This window comes from Cupressus sempervirens, chromosome 8 (assembly GCF_028749045.1).
Source record: "Cupressus sempervirens isolate cs-2001-9-10 chromosome 8, ASM2874904v1, whole genome shotgun sequence".
Lineage (NCBI taxonomy): Eukaryota > Viridiplantae > Streptophyta > Pinopsida > Cupressales > Cupressaceae > Cupressus > Cupressus sempervirens.
The window spans coordinates 822,205,633-822,227,853 of NC_143125.1; the positions used below are offsets into that span (position 1 = coordinate 822,205,633).

Here is a 22,221-nt window from a genome sequence, read left to right on the forward strand (position 1 = left end):
ATATATATAATGCTTAATTTTGATAAAGACTAACACCTACAATAGTAGCATATAATATGCATGAATAAACAAGAGAAACCTAGTTCTTGAAGTTGCTTTGAGTCTCCACTGACAATGCAATCAATATCTCCAGGTATTATGCCCTAATGACAAGGTAATACAGTGTTCCTGCAACAAGCTCTTGTAGCAAATGCCCTACTTATTCTTCCTCTTTACACTTGGCCCTTGGCCACAAATTTGGCACAATGAAGTGACTGCAATACCACCTCTAATTGGCAATAATTTAGGTGATGTTTCACACCCTCAAAATTGCTATCATTGGGAGTTTTCGTTCCCAAAGACAAATTGATTATCTGCAGACTCTTGGCTCCACAAATACAAATGCAAATGTTAATAACAAATCCAAATGCCTTCCCATGAGGCTCTCTCCTCTATTTATATTATTCCTACCCCCCCTTCTAGAAGAATCATAAGTGTTATCGCACTATTCTGGAAGCTTCCTCCTTTCCAACAATAGATGAGTTGTGCTTCTCGATGATTCCCTAATATTAAATTAATTAAATATAAACTCATCTTTTTAATTTTTAAATTATTTAATGACTTTATAAGAAATCAATTTAATTATTTCCACTTAGCCTTTGAAGGATGAAAGGCTAAGAAATCTATTGAGAGGCTAAAGAGATGGGGAGATTACAGTCCACCCCTCTGGAAATTGCTTGTCCCCAAGCAATCTCAACTCTGGATGTTGCAGAATCTCTTCACTCTCCCATGTAGCATCCTGAATAAGTAGGTTCTTCCATTTAATCAAATATTCTCTAATGACACGGCTTCTCAATTTCTTCTCTCTAAAATCTAGTATAGCCTCTGGTATCAAAATCAACTTACCTTCATCATCTAAGGGTGGTAGAACTGCAAAAGGAGCCACATGATGTCCCAATGCCTTCTTGAGGCGTGATACATGGAAAATATTGTGCAGTTTGTTGTCCACTGGCAACTCTAGCTCATAGGCCACTTCACCCACACGTCTAATGACCCGGAAGGGTCCATAGTATCGTGGCTTGAGCTTCTCTGCACCACTCTTCTTGAGAGTAGAATGTCTATAGGGCTGCAACATCAAATGCACCATGTCTCCAACCTCAAAAGAGCATTCCATTCTCTTCTGATATGCATATTGTTTTTGTTGGTTTTGTGCCTTCCAGATGTTTTCACGAAGAGCCCTCATGATATCCTGATTTTCCTGTAACATGTCTCCAGCACTAGGCACTCTACTATCACTTATCAACAAATCAAGAAAGCTAGGAACCTCATAACCATAAAAGGCCATGAATAGTGTCATCTGAATAGAAATGTGGTAAGTGGTGTTGTAGTAGTACTCACAAAGGTATATCCACTTAACCCATCCTTTTTGCTGCCCAGCGATATAATTTTTGAGGTACCCTTCCACCCATTTGTCGACTATCTTCGTCTGTCCATCTATTTGAGGGTGGTAACTAGTACTCGGCGAAAGCTTGGTCCCACACAATTTGAAAAGATCCTTCCAGAAATTGCTCATAAACTGATTGTCTCGATCACTAACAATGTTTTGTGGTAATCCATGCAATCTAAACACCTCATGAAAAAATAGTTCGGCAACCTGTGTGGCTGAATATGAAATAGTGACCAGAAAAAAAGTGCAAACTTGGTCAAGCGATCAACCATCACATAAACACAATCCTTGCCTTGCACCTTTGGCAACCCTGTGATGAAGTCCATAGATACAAACTCCCACTTCTTGTTTGGAATTGGAAGTGGTTGTAATAAACCAGCAGGATATGTATGGTTCTATTTGTTCTACTAACAAACAACAAATTCTCTAACATATCGTAGAACATTAGATTTTAGACCCTTCCAAGTGAACCTCTCCCGAATCTGTCGATAGGTTTTGAAATTCCCGGGATGGCCTGCCAATGGTGAATCATGAAAAGACCTCAATACTATGTTCTTTACTTTGGATCTTGGAGTCAAGAAAATCCCCCCCTTGTAAATGATAAGATCATTCACCACCGTGTACCTATTATCCTATAGTGACCCATCAATAATACTTGAAGCCCAAGAATCCTTAGCATATTCTGCCACAATCAAATGACTCCAATCCTCTAAAACCTTAGCCATAGAGCTCAAATGTGGTCGGCGAGACAAGGCATCAACGACTATATTCTGTGAACCTTTGACAAAAGAAATGTCAAAATCATAAGATTGTAACTGGCTTATCCACTTTTGCTGACGGTCATTAAGATCTCGCTGCCCAAGAAAATGTCTCAAGCTATTATGGTCTGTTTTAACAATGAACTTACTACCCACTAAGTATTGCCTGAACTTGGCCAATGCATGCATAATGGCTGACATTTCCTTGTCATTTATACTGTAGCTTCTCTCAAGGCCCCTTAGCTTCCTGCTTTCATATGCAATTGGATGTTTGTCTTGCATAAGGACAGCTCCAATCCCCTCACCTGAAGCATGACACTGCAACTCAAAGGGTTTAGTGAAATCGGGCAATGCAAGCACTAGGCAAGTAGTCATAAGTCATTTGAACGTCTCAAAGCATTCTTGTGCCTCACAAGTCCAAACAAAAGCCCCTTTCGTAGTCAAATCTGTAAGTGGTGTTGCATGGTGAGAATACCCATTGACAAATTTGTGATAGAATCCACATAAACCCAAAAATCCTCTAAGTTGTGTTAGATTCGTCGAAGTAGGCCACTCAATAATTGCCTTGACCTTATCTGGATCCATCCGAAATCCTTCTACACTAATGATGTGACCTAAATACAATAATTCTGTCATGCCCAAGTCACATTTTGATTCCTTGGCATATAGAGATTCCTTACCAAGAATACCCAAAACTATGTCAAGATGTGCAAGATGCTCTTCCCATGTCCAAATATAAACCAAGCTATCATCAAAGAAGACTAACACGAATCCCCTCAATTGTGAATGAAATACCCTATTCATAGTAGACTAGAATGTAGTAGGGGCATTGGTTAGCCCAAACGACATAACCACAAACTCAAAATGTCCACAATGGCAATGAAAACTTGTCTTCTCAATATCTTCTTCTTTCACACGAATTTGGTGGTAACCTGATCTTAGATCAATTTTGGAGAAGTACTTGGCACCATGCAATTCATCAATCAATTCATCAATCCTTGGAATGGGGTAACAGTTCTTGATTGTTCTCTTGTTAAGAATTCTATAATCAATACACATCCTTAGAGTACCATCCTTCTTTTTAACCAATACTACTGATGAAGCAAAAGGTGACTTACTCGGTCTAATATGCTCCATAGCTAGTAACTCCTTGATAGTTTTTTCTATCTCATCTTTAAGCCGCTTAGGGTGCCTGTAGGGAGTGACTATAACAAGCTTAGCACCCTCCTCCAATTCGATGATGTTTTCTATACCTCTATTTGGAGGTCTACCAGGTGGAATCTCGCCAAAGACCTTGTCATGCTTGATCCTCAACTCTTGTACATCGGGATGATAAACATATTTTTATTGCTCTTCCTGTGTTGGCTTCAAAACACAACCTGCTGCCCACTCAATCATGTCATGACGTAAGAGATGTTCCATTTTCTTGAGAGAAATATTCTTGCAACTGGTGTCTCTGAGTGCTTTCAACACGAGTTTTTCCATCAATCTCAAATCTAATTTCCATCTCACGGAGGTTGAGGGTGAATATTCCTATGTCATGTAACCATGTCATTCCCAAAACCATATCCATGTCTCCCATGTTCACCACATAAAAATCTGCCTTGAACTCATAGTTATTCAAGTGCATGGGCAGTTTTGAAATCATTTTGTCACACCTAAGAGTGAAACCATTAGCAACCTTAACCCAAATTCCCTCAAACTTCTCAGTTTGTAAACCACACCTCTCAACAAGCCTAGTATCAATGAAATTGTGTGTCACACCTGTATCAAGAAGAGTAATAATCTTTTGACCAGCAAGAACCCCTCGCATCCTAAAAGACCCTTCTCGCTGAATACTTGTGAGATGAGCCTCTTTAAGCTTCACTTCTTCCTCTAATTCTTCATCATGTTCTGATTTTTCTGATTCTAAATCATTAATTTCAGATTGCTGGTCTGAATCATAATCTTCAATTAGTGCCCACATTGCACGATTTGACTTCCCCTTAGGTTTCATAGGGCAATCATGGTTAATATCATATGGTCCCTTACAATAGAAGCATAGTTTCTTCTTCCTCAAATCATTAAGAGTCTCACGGTCAAGCGAAAAAGTAGACTTATCTTTAGCTTTGTCCTCCTTCTTAGGAAACTTCTTGTTGTCATGACTGGAAAGTGTTCCCTTTGATGTAAACTTGCTGGTAGGGGCAGCAAACTCCATGCTTCGTGCCTTCTTCATTGCTTCCTGTAGTGAGGAAGGATCGAAAGCTTTCAACCAACCGTTCAATAGCTCCATCAATCATTCCATGAATAAGACCACCAATCTTCTTTCACTAATGTTAGGAACCATGACTGATAACTGTTGGAATTCATTCACATAAGCATCAAGGGAACCCTGCTGTCTTAGTTGTGCCAATTCATGAAAACTCACCTCAGGATCTTTGACATCAAACCTTTCAATTAGCTTGTTAGTAAACTCCTCATATGTAGTGATAAGGTTGTGTCCAAGAGTGACTAACCCATGATACCACCACTCATGAGCAACTCCTTCAAGATGTAGCGTGGCAAATCTTATGGCATCCTCTTTAGGCATTGGTCTCAAAGAAAGATAATTATCAAGCTTTTGAACCTAAGACCTAGCTGTGCATTTGTTACTTCCATCATAGTAAGGCATATAAATCTTACCAAGTGTTTGTTGATAGTCATTTCTTGGAGCATAGTGATCATTCCTTCCTCCTCTCCTATTCCTTTGATTCATGAATTGATCATACGTCCATATTTATCTCATATCAGGAGGAAGAGTGGTATACTCCAAGTAGGCCTATCTAGCTTCATCTCCAAATGAAATAGTTGGAGTAGCATGTGATTGTTCTTCTCTTGGTATAAAGGTGGGAAAAAGAGGCCTATAGGCTGTTCCTCTAGTGTCTTCAGCACGATGTATAGACCTTCCCTCATTATCTCCACTATGTTCAGCTGTGTTTTGATTTTGAATGGCTTACTGATCCATTTTTGCCAATAAACATGACACCATATCAAGCATGGTATCAAATTTCCTTTCAACTCTTGCATCCCTATTTTCTTCTTCTGCCATATTTTGAATTGTTTTGCTGGTATCTCTTTCTCTTAATGCTTTTGAGGATGTATCCCCTTCAACCTGTGGATTCTGATATTGTTGTTTCCGTTGTTCCCTGTTATAACATCTGATTTCTCTCTCACTCATTTGCTGTTTGACTGATCACAGGATGGTAGGATGAAAGCTTTGATACCACTGTGACGAGCCTTGCTCAAACTAGTCACAAATTACCCTAATTTTCTACTTGTAATAAATGGTTGCAAGATCCACAATGAGCGTAATTCTTTCTTTCATCTGTTAATGCACTAAAAGAATATGATGCATCCACAACCAAGACATCTTTACAAGATCTGAATACAAACTAATATAAAAGCCAAAACTCTGGTATCATATATATATAAAATGCTTAATTCTGATAAAGACTAACACCTACAACAGTAGCATATAATATGCATGAATAAACAGGAGAAACTTGGTTCTTGAAGTTGCTTTGAGTCTCCACTAACAATGCAATTAATATCTCCAGGTATTATGCCCTAATGACAAGGTAATACAGTGTTCCTGCAACAAGCTCCTATAGCAAATGCCCTACTTATTCTTCCTCTTCACACCTGGCCCTTGGCCACAAATTTGGCACAATGAAGTGACTGCAATACCACCTCCAATTAACAATAATTTAGGTGATGTTTCACACCCTCAAAATTGCTATCATTGGGAGTTTTCGTTCCCAAAGACAAATTGATTATCTGCAGACTCTTGGCTCCACAAATACACATGCAAATGTTAATAACAAATCCAAATGCCTTCCCATGAGGCTCTCTCCTCTATTTATATTATTCCTGCCCCCCCTTCTAGAAGAATCATAAGTGCTATCTTATCGCACTATTCTGGAAGCTTCCTCCTTTCCAACAATAGATGAGCTGTGCTTCTCGACGATTCTCTAATATTAAATTAATTAAATATAAACTCATCTTTTTAATTTTTAAATTATTTAATGACTTTATAAGAAATCAATTTAATTATTTCCACTTAGCCTTTGAAGGATGAAAGGCTAAGAAATCTATTGAGAGGCTAAAGAGATGGGGACATTATAGTCTCAAGATTTTACAGTCTCAAAGGACAATAAACTCCAGTGCTTGTTCGGATTGAGTTCCTATGTCTCCCTGTTCCATGCTGGTTTTTCATGTAACCTATTGCATAAACCCTTGGCAAGTGGTTTGTATGGAGCCTCCTATTAAATAACTTAAAAAAATTAAAGCCGAATGAATTGTAAGATATCGTTGATATAAGAGAAAAGAGCCCTATCCACCAGCATCATAACCGCTATCCACCGATGCCTACTATTCTATGGGGCCCTATTTTATGCTTTAAAAATTGACATTTGTCTTATGTTGAACATTGAATCTTATCCTTCAATTAGATTGAATAATTGCCATTAGATTCTTAGTCATTGCATTTAAAAGATCCTTTTCATGTGTTTTCACACATTTCCCAAAACAATTGCACAAACCCTAGGTAAGTGGTTTGTATGGAACCTCCTTTTAAATAATTTAAAAAAAATTATAGTCAAATGAATTTTAAGATAATGGATATCATTTTAAGTTAAAAATATTCTAAAGCTCAATTTTTTTTGGGAGAGGCTAATCTTCATTCAAAATGTACTAGATGCAAAATAAAGTCAAACTTTTTTTTATCAGAATCACGAAATAGTAGTGATTTTTTTCAATTTTTTTGTTGTTTTCGACTACAAACTATGCAGATCATGAAGATCAAACACTCAAATTTTCAGAAAAATCATGATGTTTTCGATTATTTGAAAATTGGTCAACTATAAAGTTTGGTTGGAGGATAGCCACATCCAAAGTTGTTTTTTTTTGACATTTATCTTTATGTATAACATTGAATCTCATCCCTTCACTGAGATTAAATATTTGCCGTTAGATCCTTCGTCATTTTATTTAAACGATATTTTCATGCGTTTTCACACATTTCCCAAAACCGTGCATTTTACAGAATAGGGTAGAGGAGAAAGGAGGCTCGAAAAGGGTTTTAAGATCTCATGCGGTATTAAAATGATGCAAACATCACATAGATTTCTCTTCAGTGTTAAAATGGTTTTTATCTTTATGAAAATATGAGAAAGACTTGTTACAGGAACAAATCTGCCTGTACATTTCAACAGGCTGTATTTGTTCATCTCTGTATGACAATTTGCAGGTCTGGAATAAACATACTTACTTTTGCTAGAGTTGAGAGGTACGCTCACAAAATTAGTTACATAGATCTATTTGAACTCTGATTCAAGTCGGTAGCATTTGTATGTAGATCTGTCAGTATCCCGATTCGTGTGCGGGGCATATTTTGTTTGTATGTAGTTTAATTTTTATTAATAAGTTCTTGTACAATTTGCTGAGATTGCTGTTAAATGTCTTAATATACTCACAAAATTGTATGCATATCTGCAAAACTTCCGATTCCTGTCAAGGGGATATTTTTATTTTTAGCAATTTTATTTTCTAAAATGTTAAACGGCGATTAAACATTTCCTCTCTATCCAATAACCTTGGTTCTTTTCTCAATTATTACATTTTCCGATGAGCAGAAGGTGATCGAACTTTAAGTGTTCCTGTGCAATATGATTGCCGGCAAATTTCCCTTGGCCAGATTAGAGGGTTTGGAGGGGTTGCCCAGAGAACGTCCAGATATAGAGGGAGGGTGTCAGAATCAATGTCTCGGGGTCACCGTTTTTGTAGAGGGTGTCTTTTAAAGATGTCGAGGTCCCAAATTCATCTCTACAGTCCATTATTGAGTTTGAATTGTCCACAAATGAAGGCAGGCTAATTGTCTGAGCCTATATAATCGAGAGGTGTGAAAGACGTGGGAAATAATATAATATTTGCGCCGGATCCGATCGATCTTCGTCAATTTTCTGGGATTCTTTTTTATCATTAAAAATGTGAACTCAATCATCCTGGCAGGTTTTGTGGAAGGGCAGACTGGCTTGCGTGTTGGGGAGATCGAACGCCACTAGGGTGCTTGGTTCACGGGACCATTGTCTGCTGCAGGTCATTGAGAGGAACAGTTAGCAATTGCATGAAGTTGAGAGGTGGAAAGTTGGAAATACTATCGGGATAGAAAATCTGACTTATCATAATCTCTTTAAAGGTTGCCTTCATATTCTACAATCTGCTTTACCCATTTTAAGGTCAAAACTGCGTTTAACAACCATGGTAGCCCTTTCCATTTCTTTAGCTACAAAAATACCATTCGCAAGCAGGTATTTTTTGTAGGACTTATTCATTCACGTAAAAGCAATGAATTTGTTTTCCATAAAGTTGAAATTGTTTATATATATCATCCTGCAATATTGGGATTTTAGCTCCTTCGTTGTTGGAGAAAACGTTTTGTAATTACAATCCCAGGCTGCTGGATGCTACCTTGTTGCTTAAGATACCTTAAGAAATGATATCATGGCCTCTGCCTGGCGCAAAAATCATTTTTCTAGTGATAGAACGCTAGCACAAGGAATAATGGTGAGCATATGCCTTAACATTTTCAAAATTGATTTTTTCCCTTGCTCTGTTGAACAAACAACGGAGAATTCCTTGGCTACTCTTTCATGGAATAAATTCAGCCCTTTTTTCCCTGAACTTTCTCAAAATTGTCACATTGTGATTCCAGACTAAAGCAAATAAAGGGGCTTCTTTCCTTATTTTAAATGGCAAATGATGATGATTATTTTTCATTAAATACCCAACTTATATTGTGATGGAGAATGATGGGCAATTGGCTACGTATGGAATCAAGGCTGTTTGCACTCGTCTGGGTTATGTGGTGGGTGGTGCTATATCCTGGAATAAGGTTAAAAAACGAGTTCATATGCCCTTATCATGGCTCTAGGTATGATTGCCAGGGTAATATTGTCCCTGTATTGACACCCTTGGTAAGGATGTTTCTAGTTTTCCTTTTCAAATCTGTAAATCAAAGATGGTTCACATAAAAAATTATAATGGAAGAAATTTATACACGAAATACCAAATTAAATGAAATATACATCAATTAAACATCGATTGAATAACAACATGAAAATATCCTACCAATGCAAGAAAATGGGCAGCGAGATCAAGAGTATGATGGACAATTAGAGGAGAATGAGGAACAACAATAAGAAATTTTGCAGGAGCCCTTACAAGCAATTTGACCCGAACAACAGTTGCTTCGCAGATTTGCTGTAAGCCTTCACAAAAGTATATGCCCTCAGAGTATATCTTGTTAACTCATGAAGGTGAACCTGTTGGTTTTTAGGAAGCTTGTAAAGACGAGCATAGTAAAGAATGAAAGAAAGTGATGGAGGAAGAAATGGACTCCTTGTTGTTAGAGTTTCCAAAAGGAATAAGAGTTCTCCAAAACAAATGGGTATACAAGATTAAGGCATGAGGGTAATGAGGGTGATCTTCACTGTAGCTCAGAAACCCAGATCTGAGTTGTATCCTGATTTAGAATAGAGCTTGTTTATCATGAGTTTTCTTATAATTGATTGTGCATGTGTTATTAATGATTGATTAATGGCACAATGTTTTTCTTGGCTACGAGATCCAGTTGCAAGGCCTCAAGTAGTTCTGGATTAAATATTTAATGAAAAAAACAATTATATTTCAAACGAAAAATGTTAAGACTGAAAGTTTACTAGAAATTTTCAATATTTTTTCTTTAGGAGTGTAAAGTGCAATTTTATTGCTCCATTCAGCTTTATATACTATAATTATTTCTGCCACAAAATAGACTAGTTTTTACGATTTCCCAAGTGCCAAATTAATTTTCATATCTTTAGGATGGCCAAGGTATTTGATGAAGAGACGCTGAAAAAAATTAGTCATGAGAGACTATTGAAGACTGAACACCAAGATTCAAGAAACATATTATATTCCTGTATGAGATTATTTTGTACTCTTTACAAACTTTGCATCTTGTGTAATGTTGATAACTTGATACCAATGGCTGTTATGTTTAATCATTACTTTGATAGCGATCATGATTGGGTTTGGGAAGATATATCTTTTTGGGAGAATCTTTTGACTCTCTTAAACATTTGAGTGCAGATTTTGATGTTCCCATTAGAATTACAAATGTGTGACTACACATATCTTGGGAAAGGTTATATGATAGTGTTTATTGAATATGAAACCTAACAGTCACTTTGTTTTCCCTCCGATGATCTTTGGCTCTTTGCCTGATTGCTTATAAAAGCATGATGCTGTTGTATACAGTTGATAATCAGAAGGATTGCTCTGCTTGAGAGTAAATGTAGCCTTTATGATGAACCACTATAAATCTGTGTGTTGTGTTTGAGTCTCTATTTTGTTCTTTGTTTTGCATTAATCTGCTGTTGATTAAATTCACAATCGGTATCAAAGCTAGTTTTGCTTGATCGTTTGATAGGAGAGGCTCAAGTTTGAGTGGTAGCAATGGCGACTGAAGAAATAAAGATAGAAAGGTTTAATGGGCAAAATTATGCATTGTGAAAAACGCAGATGGAGGATTCTTTATTCCAAAAAGTTTTGTGGCGACCATTCCAAGGTAAAGCTATCAAACCAGCAGCTGTGGCCAATGAAGATTGGGAGATTTTAGATAGAAAAGCATTAGGAGTGATTCAGTTGTGATTATCTCCATTTGTAGCATTTAATATATCTAGAGCAAATACAACTGCTAAATCGATGACTATATTGGATAAATTGTATGAAAAATCTTCACTATCAAATAAGGTATTTCTAATTAAACGCCTGGTTAGTATGAAAATGGTTGATGGTAGGTATGTAGCAGAACATTCAAATAATTTTAATACTGTTACCAGTCAGCTTCTGTAAAAATTACTTTTGATAAAATACGGGCTTTGTTAATCTCGTCCTCTTTGCCAAAAAGCTGGAATAATATAAGCTGGACTAGTGTGGCTATGACAGTAAGTAATTATGTTTCTGGTTCAAATACCTTGAAATTTAATAACGTAGTTGGTGTAATTCTAAGTGAAGAGTGAGGGTGAGACATCAACAAACATTGGCAGATCGAGAGAAAGAGAATAGAATCTGAGTGATTGTGACAAGTCACAAGCAAGGTCAGAATCTAGAAGTAAAGAGATTGGTTGTTGGTTTTGTGGCAAGCAAGGCCACATCAAAAGGAATTGTCATACATATAAGAAGGTTTTGGATCTTGAAAAAGAAAAGGAAGTCAATGTGGCGTGCCAAGAGGATGCAGGTGTTCTTAGCCTAACCACTGAAGAAACTGCAAATCATGTTTGCGTACTTGACTACAGGGCATCATTTCACGTGACTTCATATAAGGAGTATTTTCAAAGCCAGCGATATGGTTTCGTTGGTAAGGTTGTTCTTGGTAAAAATGAATCTTGTGATATTTCTTGTATAGGAGATATGCTGCTAAAATTAAAGAATGGTCAGAGTTGGTTGTAAAGGGAGGATAGATATGTTTTCTAGCTCAAACACAATTTGATTTCTTCTGGGCAACTAGGTTCACTAGGGTATAACATCAGTTTTGGATCTAATCAATGGAAGGTAAAGAAGGGGGGCTTTGGTGATTGTTTGATTAAAGAATGGTAATAGTTGGCTGCTAAGGGACGCTAGATATATTCACCAGCTCAAACACAATTTGATTTCTGCTGGGCAACTAGGTTCTCTAGGGTATAAGATCCATTTTGAATCTAATCACTGTAAGGTAAAGAAGGGGGCTTTGGTGATTGCTTGATTAAAGAATGGTAATAGTTGGCTGTTAAGGGAAGCTAGATATGTTCACCAGTGCAAACACAATTTGGTTTCTGCTAGGCAACCAGGTTCTCTGGGGCATAACATCAGTTTTGAATCTAATCAATGAAAGGTAAAGAAGGGGGCTTAGTGATTCCCTGATTAAAGAATAGTTGGCTGTTAAGGGAAGCTGGATATGTTCCCCAGCTCAAACACTATTTGATTTTTGCTGCACAACTAGGTTCTCTAGGGTATAAATCAGTTCTGGATCTAATCAATGGAAGGTACAGAAAGGGGGCTTTGGTGATTGCTCGATTAAAGAAAAAATGGGTAGCCTGTATGTAGTAGAAAGCTGTTTTGAAGTAAAATATTTTTTATTACCCACACAATCTCTGTTATCAGATGTTATAATTGATTCAATTATTGACGAGTATTTTGATATGTTGGAATTTGGAACTACTAAGTGACACTAAATCAGATGAATAGTTTGTGCAATCTGTCGAGGGAGATAAAATGACATCCATGGAAGGCAGTTCTGAAAAGAATTAGCATGTACAGCTCATAGCGGATGAGAATGAGTGACAATTTGAAAGTTATGGTAAACGACAAGGAGAAATTTATAAGCAGATTAAGAGACACAAAGAAATAGGGGAAAAAACTGGATTGGCAGAGGAAACGACGATTCAGAATATAGCCAAACCAGATTGAATTCTCATTCGAAATGTAGAAAGTTTAAATGTGTGTGCAGATCAAATGTGTGAGTAGGCCGAAGGGTGTTGCCATATTTTAGGAGTTATTTATGAAATACTAATTTCTGGAGAGATCATGCAAGCAATGTTTCCAATGGAGGCTTAGATTGAGGATTTTAAACCGAAATGAAAAAGCAATACCTGTATGATAGTTACGGTAAGAGATGTTTCCTGTACAAATTTCTCCTTTTCAAGATAAACATCAAAGAAAATGTAATGTTTCAATGTAGAGTTTGTTGTGCAAAACAATAGGAATGAGTGAAGGCACCGTGGAGTTCAAGCCACAGGCTGGTGAGATGTGCCTGGCCTATGCCGGCCGTAGCAAAGAGACAGCATAAGCTGTTGAAGCAACTTGAGCAGCTAAATAATATAGAGAAAGAAGAGGAGGTTGAAGTTTCAGAATATGAAATTGGTGATAGAACAGTTTGTTAAGTTGTATCTGCAGGTGCTTTATTGGAGCAGACAGAGCAGCTTTCAGAGCAGGGCATTCATCCCATAAGGTTTGCTGAGGGTTATAAAATGGTCTCAAAGATTGTAGTGGAGCATTTAGGTTGTATTGTACAAAAGTTTGAATATAATTTTTTTAGTGAATTTCAGAATTCACAGTTGCTATGTTTTACTGAATCTGATATAGCTTGGAAAAGACTCATTTGGAGTGACTGAACAAAATATTGCAAAGTTAAAGTCCTGTATATTTAAATACTGGGGTTAGTTTGAATTAATCATGGAAGTGCAGGGAATATGCGAGATTGTTGGTTTGTAGTGGTAGTTGGGTTTGAAGTGGGAGATTGTTGAATGTGAAACCCAACAGTCACTCTGTTTTCTCTCCGAAAATCTTTGGCTCTTTGTATTCAGATGATAATTCTCCTATATTTGATCCACTATGCCTGATGATTTCTATATGATCCAATTCTGGAAAAATATATTCAATCTCTACTTTTTGGGATTGCTAATAAAAGCATGTTGCTGTTGTACAATTGCACTAGAAAAAACAATTGATAACAAAATGGATCTCCCTGCTTGAGAGTACCTGCTGCTCAATATTTGGAACTGTAGTTCCTTCCATGAAATCCCTATCTAAAGTTACAATTCCCTATCTAAAGTTACAATTGCTTACCATTGCAGTGTAACTTATATCGCTTACAATTTCAGCATAACTTGCATGAGCTTCTCTTTCAAAAATATTGAAATGAGAGAGATGTCTTCAAGAGAAAATAGTGGTATCCAAAATTCCATCACAAGCAATTGCATATCTTCTCCAACAAATGGACTCCAAACCAAATTACAAACTAGCAATGCCTATCCTCTCTATTTTTATCTTTGGCTACAAGACTATTCTATAATGTTTCCCTTTTGACAATATCATGTTTCCCTTTTGACAATAGTGTTAAGATCAGATCTATTATGATATAATTGACAGTACAAAGTGGGTAGACTCAGCAGCAAATGGGTGGTCCTAGTTTAAATACAAAGAGTACATAAGGTCTCTTTTATTGTTTTATTGATGGATCCTTGTGAAAAATTTCAAGCTTCTTAAATGAACATTGTATTCTGTTATAAATGAGAATCTTTTAATTGTTGCTGCACTTTTTGTGGTCTCATGTTGAGATAGCTGACAGGTTTGATGTTACTGCAAAGCGCATGGTGGCAGCTAGTCCAAACTTAAATGCTCTAATTACCGTGAAGTTGCAAGTTCTCAACAGTTGAGAGATCACATATGTCATATGAACAGCCAACAACAAAATTGAGGAGCACGCCTCATTATTAGCCTATCAAATATGCACAAAAGGACCCCTTAACATAATAAATGTACAAATAGTTACTGATGAAAGAAAAAGTTACTGAAGAAAGCTTACTGCTTTCATAATCGATATACAAATAGTCACTGAAGAAAGCCTACTGCTTTCATAACAGACATACAAATAGTTGCTGATGAAAGGAAAAATTACTGAAGAAAGCTTATTGCTTTTCGTTGGTAAATCATTTTTAGTTGCATTGATTATCAAATTTCTATATCTAAAATGGTAAACTGCATCCCACTAATTTCATTCTACTAACTTCATTCCACATGTATGGTTGAAAGCTGTTAAAAGATTTTAAACCATATATAATCTAAGACATACATATTAATCATGATTATTAACTTTATTTGACATGATTATTAATGTTGTGATATTGCTATCAGGATTTAACTGTGTATTTTTTGAGTCAAACTCGTTGACCCATATTTTATTAGTGATTTAATACGAATCCATCTCTAATTAGAGTAAATGGAACACTTAACACTCATTGGATCTAGGTGATGCTCACAAAGGTGAAGTTCCGGTGCCTCACCTTTGTGAGCATCACTTAGATCCAATGAGTGCTAAGTGTTACATTAATTCTCATGAGAGATGGATTCGTGTTGAATCACTACTCATGAAATATGGGTTAAAAATAACACAGTTAAATCCTGATAGCAATATCACAATTTGACTTGCTGTAGAAATTATCTCCCTACTTATCAATTGATGAGCTTAAGGGGCTTTCTAATAAATGGTTTATAAGGCACAACACTTGGTAAAGGTTGTGCAAATAGGGTTGCAAGCAGAGTGGGTTTAACCATGAAGGAAACTCTGTAGTTAAGTGCGCTCAAGATGGAGCAGTACTGGGATGAGTGACCTCCTGGGAAGTCCCAGTGTGTCACCTCTGTGAGCATCACCTTGATGCAATGAGTGCTAAGTGTTGCATTAATTCTAATGAGAGATGAATTTGTATTGAAACACTACTCATGAAATATGGATCAATGAGTTTGACTCAAAAAATACATAGTTAAATCCTGATAATAATATCACAATTTGAGTTGCTGTGGAAATTAACTCCTACTTATCAAATGATTATTAATTTCATTCCACTTGATTTTATTTTCATTCATACATACTAAATCATGATTACTAACTTTTTATTCGACATGACTATTGATCTCATTCCACATGCATGGTTGAAACTATACAAAATTCCAGACAACATGCAATCTAAGACATGCATACATACTAGATCATGATGCCACACCTAATTTTCCAAGTATTTGACAAGAACTATGCTGCACTGCAGCTCTTCTAAAAAATAATGCAGACATAATCTCCATGAATGTGCGTCATGCACAAAAGCTAACGAAAAAGATAAATAAATAAAAATCTTGTTTCTAATTTTCTCTACCTCCAGTTAGGTTTAGCATTTTTTCCCTGATTCATTCTAAGGTTAGATATCTCTTTGTAATTCATATATCTTTGCAGACTTCACAATCTGAACTTAAAAAAAAAAAAATTATTTGCAATTCTGTTCTCTGTTTTCTGTAAATTTTTCTTCCCCTTCAACTAGTTCTATGAATCTATTCTGTACTACGCAACAGCCGCAAATTTATACATTTTGCAGAGAATCCTGTTAAATATTTTAATAAACTCATAAAATTATATATATAAATATTCAAATATATAGTTTCAAGTGCTACAATATGTAAATATATAAGTTCAAGTGCTACAATATGTAAATGTACAAGTTCATTAATCATTTTAATATTCTATTACAGCTCTTTGGAATATTACAGTACTCTTCTTCCACTCATAATCCATATTGATCAGATACAGATCTGATATTGAAATGTTTGGAACTTTACATAATGTCTCTGTTTTGGAAACTACCCATAGTTGGGGTAAGACTTTTAATTTAATCTAAAAAGACATTTTTAATTTTTTTTTTTTTGAAAATTCGATACAGTACATGTACTCAACATACTGTAAATAATTTAAAGTTTCATCATACTTACGTGGTAGAAATAAACTACAATTATCTAAAATATTCTAACAGATCCTTTATCGCTGGCTTAATTTTGTTTATATTAATTTATTTTTAATAATAAATTTAAATATAGTTTACAAATGCATTGATATGTAAATCTGTCTATTCTCGTACTCATATCTGTGGCATATTTTATCTCTGTGATGTTAGTTCAATGCAAAGAAAAAACCATTTTCAATGGCTTAATAAACTGATGAAATTATGTATGTCCGTGGCATATTTTTGCTGCAAGAGATGGCTGCAGAATATAAAATGCGCTGGACATTTTATATATTTTTTATTCGAAAGAAACGTTAATTATCCCAAACTTTATTTAGGGCCAAAATTATTATAGGAGAGGATAGTCAAGATTATTGTCAGAAATAAGACACATGGGTAAATTGTAGAATGATTTTTCTTCAGATGAGAGCATTCTCTGTACTCCATAGAAAGCATTAGAGCAAAGTTATGTTGTTCTTGTCAATAATATGCATTTATTGACCAGCTTTTTCTTCGCAAACGCATATGGCAAATTTAAGATTGATTTCTCTTAAGAGTAGAACATTGTGTATTAGGAGGGAACATTAGAAAAAAGTTTTGGTCTTAACCATTTATTTAATTTATCAATCATCTTTTTCTTGTTTGTCAAAGAAAAAATTGTAATTCAGATATTTCAGGCATTAATTAATCTCAAAATTTGTACATTCTTAGATTTCAAGCTGGAATTTGTCCTGATTAAACAATTTGGAGAAAATAAAAAATTTCATTATAGTTGAGATGTGAAAATTGTGAGGATCACCTTAAAAATAATTCCATCTTCAATATTTATCTCAACTTCAAAATTATCTGTATATTCAAAATTTTCTTTAAATATTCATATAGAGCATAATTTCCCAGAGATGGATATCATCAGTCTGTCAGTACGGAATGAAACACAAGTCCAGCGTGAAAGCACGCAAACAAGCACAAATCATCTTGACCATAGAAGGTAATATTTGCCAAACAATGGGGAAGAAACATGTATAATCGCATGCAACAGAAATAGATAGGCATTACCGATAGCAGCAATTTAGATTGAAATCAAGCAATTCTCACATCGAGCCTCCAAAATTGGGAATCATATATTTGTCATTATTTGGTATTTGAAATTTTTATATTCTTATATACCAAGCTGTAATTTGTCCTGATAAAAAAATTGGAAGAAAATTAAAATAACAAAGAATATTGTCATTGTAATTGAATTGTGATACTGGGATAATCACCTTCAAAATGATCTCATCTTCAATATTATGTCATCTTCAAAATATATTTCTACCTCAAAAATTATCTTTAAAGATCATGTAGAATATAATTTCCAAGAGATGCATACAATTAGTCCATCGGACCAGAATGAAACATAAGTCCAGCAGGAAAGCATGCAAATATGCACAGAAACTGTCTTGACCATAAAAGGTAGTATTCGCCAAATAATGTGAAGAAACAAGTATGGAGAAACAGGTAAGATCTCAGACAACGTAAATAGAAAAGGGTACGAAAGATAGCAGCAATTTAGCAAGAAATCGAGCGCACACTCACTTCTTGGTGCTCGTGACAGAAGAACTTTTCAATTTTATGTTACTTGGAGAAATAGGATTTCCTTGCTGTGTGAGTAGATCTCCTAGTTCGATTATTTGAATTGTTCGTTGCTTCCTGGCTGCACAATCGAAAAAAAGATTCACTACTTTAGCTCATTCCACACTTGATTCATTGGTAGTACATAGTTTTATCGTTTCAGAAACAAGAAAAATGTAAATACAAACCTTTTTCTACTCGTTGATACCCTTGTTGCAGCCTTCTCTTAGATGCTTCCACTTTCTCACTTAAAGATCTCTCATCCGCTTTGCGCTGTGGAAAATTGGTACAATTTACATGTTTTGTGCTGTTCTTTCGATCTTGTGCATTTTCAGAATGGTCTTCCTCTTTCACTTTTCCAGAATGATCTTCAGAGCATCCGTTTTCAGTACGATCTTCCACTTGAGAGGAGGCGAGAGAGAAAGAAGAGGAACTCGCAGCAGCACATGAAGAAAGTGTGAAGAGCGTGTGGGCGATCTTGTCTCTTCTCTTTCTCAATTCATCAGGGTAATTTGCAGCAGCAACCGAAATTGCAGCATCAATCAAATTAAATATATCACACCCTGTGTCTGCAAAAAACTTGCCCCATTGTTCGTTTGATCCCATCTTGTCTTCAATTGTCTCTTTTTTTGGTTTTGAATTTAGAATATTTTTTCTTGGACCTGCTCAATGCTCACAGCAATGGATGGGGAATGCAATTTATAGAACAAGTGGTTCAATTCAATTTCAAAATAAGGTGGTTCAATATTTAACTCCAATGGCAATTTTCTTGTAATAATTTTGAAAAAAACAGTCTTCGGCTCTTTTTTAACAGTTTTTGGAAAGCGTGTTTTCCTTTCCTCTGTTTTCGTAATTTTTAAAAAATTACTATTATTCTAATTGGCCCTGGTAAAATAATATGGGTGTATTGATTTTATTGGCATTAAAGTTTTAGATGCAATTTTAGCTCTATTTTTAAATTAATATGATTTTAAAAATATGTACAATTTAAACAAGAGTTGCAGGACCAGTTTAGTTTTTGCCAAGTACAATTTTGGAAAAGATAGTAGAAATGGTTATCTTTGACATTAAATAATACATCAATTGAAATCTAAATGAAAACCATCACATTTAGAAACTAGTTGTGAATAGAAATCTTCTATTTTAAAATAAATAACTTCATATTTTATATTAGGATACCATATTATTTTTCCATTTAACCTTGGTTGTGGGAATTCAAGTCTCAATGACCACCAATGTGTCGTGGTATGGCATGCTTCGTATTGTCTTAAATTTTTTTAAGGTGTTTTTTTTTTGTTTTTTTGATAGGTAACATTTTGGTTTTTGTATTAATATTAAAGAGAGCAATTACATTAGATTACCATATGCATAAGTTGGCTGAAGTCATTACAAACATATATCTACCCTCCCCCATAGACATACTTAAACTTATAAACATAGTAACGAGCATTAACCCTACCAAAAAATTGCAGCAGCGCATTCCCACAAAACCACCAAAAAGGAAACTTGTAGGTACCCAAGGCATTGTCATCGTCCACCTCCACCTCCACCAGCCACGTGATTAATCCTTGAACCATTGAGCTGCCTTTTCCCTCGTGAAATTTGGAGTGGTTTGGTCATCCTACATTGACCTCGGCCTTGGCTTCCCGAGTGGAATGGAACCTTGGTGACACTTGTTGTCACTTGCACCCATCTCTTCAGTCAAGGAGATGTCCACCCACATTCCTTTCACTATGGATTTTCCACTTTTGGTTTTTCCTCATAATTTGGTGTCTTAGGGGTTGTCTTGGAGTAGTCACACTTTTATGTGGTGTTGACTTCATAAATCTCTGCCTATCCTCAGTCGACACCCATATCTTCGTTTGCAGTAAATACACAATCTTCTTCCATTCTCTGCTTGTAGGACATGCACCCATTTTGGGCTTGCCGATGACTAGATGATTAGGGGTTGTACAAAAGTCTCCCCTCCAATCAATCTCCATGGCTCTTGTCCCACCTCCAACTCCACACCCAGAACGACTCATTCCACAATCTCTTCCAGCCCTTACAGCCATTGTGGGTTGACACACGTTGCCATGACCCTGTTGACTTCCTCCTTGGATTCACCCACAACAGTGCCAACACCACAAAGAGTGAAGCCACATCCAAATTGGTGTGTCTCTTCCAGTAAGAGTTCAAGTACTCCACTCCAAACAGTTGCTATGTTCCCTCCAAAAATTCTAGGTCATCAAACATGAAAATGTTCTTCAAACGCTTGATTGTAATCTTCCCTTCATAAGTTTTCGTTTGATTCTCTAATTCAAGTGCAAAATTTGCCTCCATTTTCGTCTCTTTGCTAAAAACCTTGCGGAGTGCCTTGTCTTTCCTCCTTAAATTCACACACTTCAAACAATCTGGAACCAAACTCTCACTGGGACGCCAATAAATAATTACAAGCTTTGACACGCGTTGGGGATTATAATCTCATGAATGCTATTGGGGGAATGGATTCATGATTAAAGTTGTACTCCCTAAATGATCAACAAAACCGCTTTTTTGGCCACTTTATTGTTTCTTCCGGTCTTTAGTTTAATTCGAGAAGTCTAAGGTCTTCATAAATTTTGTTATGAATCCCCAAAGTTGCATGCGCTCATATTGGCTAGCTTGTTTGCCACCTTATTTGCTTCTTTGTATACATGGGAAACCTTGAAGTCTTCAAACTCCATTAACATGCATCTAATCTACTGAATGTGTTTGTCAAGGTGCCACGCTTCCAGCTTCCCTTGCTTTATTAGTACTTGCCGGTAGGCTAAGTACTATTGTGACACTTTTTGGATTACTCATGTTAACTAGTTATTAAATGTACTCTCCTCTACTAATTAAAATTCATTTTATTTAATTTTTTTCTATAAGTATTATGTTTATTTAAAACTACATGCTAACTTTTTAACTATAAAATATGTAGATATTATTTTTTGAGATTTTGATTGGATGAATGATTTAGACTCTTATATGCGGATTTGTGTATTTGTGTATTCATAAGATGATTTTTTTGGATTTGTGTATTCGTAAGATGATTTTTTTTATAAAATATTTAAATAAGTTCCTCCTATCCCTAATTTTTAGCACAATTCTTGGCCCATATTATAGGGCCTTATTTTCTCTAAAAAGCAGATTAAAATTCTATTTTTACACTAGTTGTTTTGCATGTAGATTTTTACAATAGATTTTATATCGATAATTATTGGAACAATACATTATAATACTATAATTAATAATGATCTTGCACAAATATTTTTACAATGGTTTTGAAAATCAATATAGATAACAATTAAAATTAAATATTATAATAATATAATTAATATTTTATCTTTCTTATATTTCTAGAACCATTATAAATATGTTGAAATATATTATAATTAAATTGTTTAATTGAAAAATTATATTAACATTACAAAAATATATGCAAAAAAATTAATTGATTAAATTATATTGTCTAGGACTTATATTAAACTTTACACATTATAAAGATATTATAATATATATTCACCCTTTTTCTATTATATAAAACTTTATAATAACATGTACTTTTTCAAAAATTATAAATAAATATACATATAAAATTTAAATTATAAGTAGCTTCATAACTACAGGCAAGTACTTAGACACTATGTGGCACTTGTTCCGTTAGTGATTATCTCTAAATCCCCTTTGAGATGCACTCTTCGAATACCCATTTTATCTGCAACACATTTTGCCACATTATTCGTACCATCCTTTAGTCGTTTGGCCACAAAAACAAGAGTGTTGCCCTAATGATCTCTCGCAACACAACCACAACTAGACCCTCGAATTTCCCTTGGCAGCCTTGTCGAAGTTTATTTTAACCCATCCTTCCTTTGGTGGTAGCCAACACACCTTATCCCTTTTCAATTTAGGATTAGCCCTTACAAGCCCATTAACGGGTCAATGAACTCTATTAGATTGTTGGATAGGGAAAAGTTAAGATTAAGTTGTAGAATGAGAATCATTGGCTACTACATGAGGTAAGACATGTTCCAAGGTTGAGTAGAATTTAATTTCA

At 35.4% G+C, this 22,221-nt stretch overlaps 1 long non-coding RNA gene across 6 annotated transcripts; it reads left to right on the forward strand.

Annotated features, from left to right (window-relative positions):
* Positions 1 to 7,103: 7,103 nt before the first annotated feature.
* On the forward strand, positions 7,104 to 19,037 carry LOC149544924 (uncharacterized). 6 transcript variants are annotated; one of them, XR_016355083.1, is made up of 3 exons: positions 7,209 to 7,489; positions 10,673 to 10,810; positions 18,521 to 19,037. It is a non-coding gene; the product is annotated as an uncharacterized LOC149544924 (long non-coding RNA). The 6 variants fall into 6 exon arrangements; XR_016355081.1 differs by having other exon boundaries at positions 18,494 to 18,910; XR_016355082.1 differs by lacking the exon at positions 10,673 to 10,810 and having other exon boundaries at positions 7,104 to 7,489; positions 18,521 to 18,910.
* The last annotated feature ends 3,184 nt before the right edge of the window (positions 19,038 to 22,221 follow it).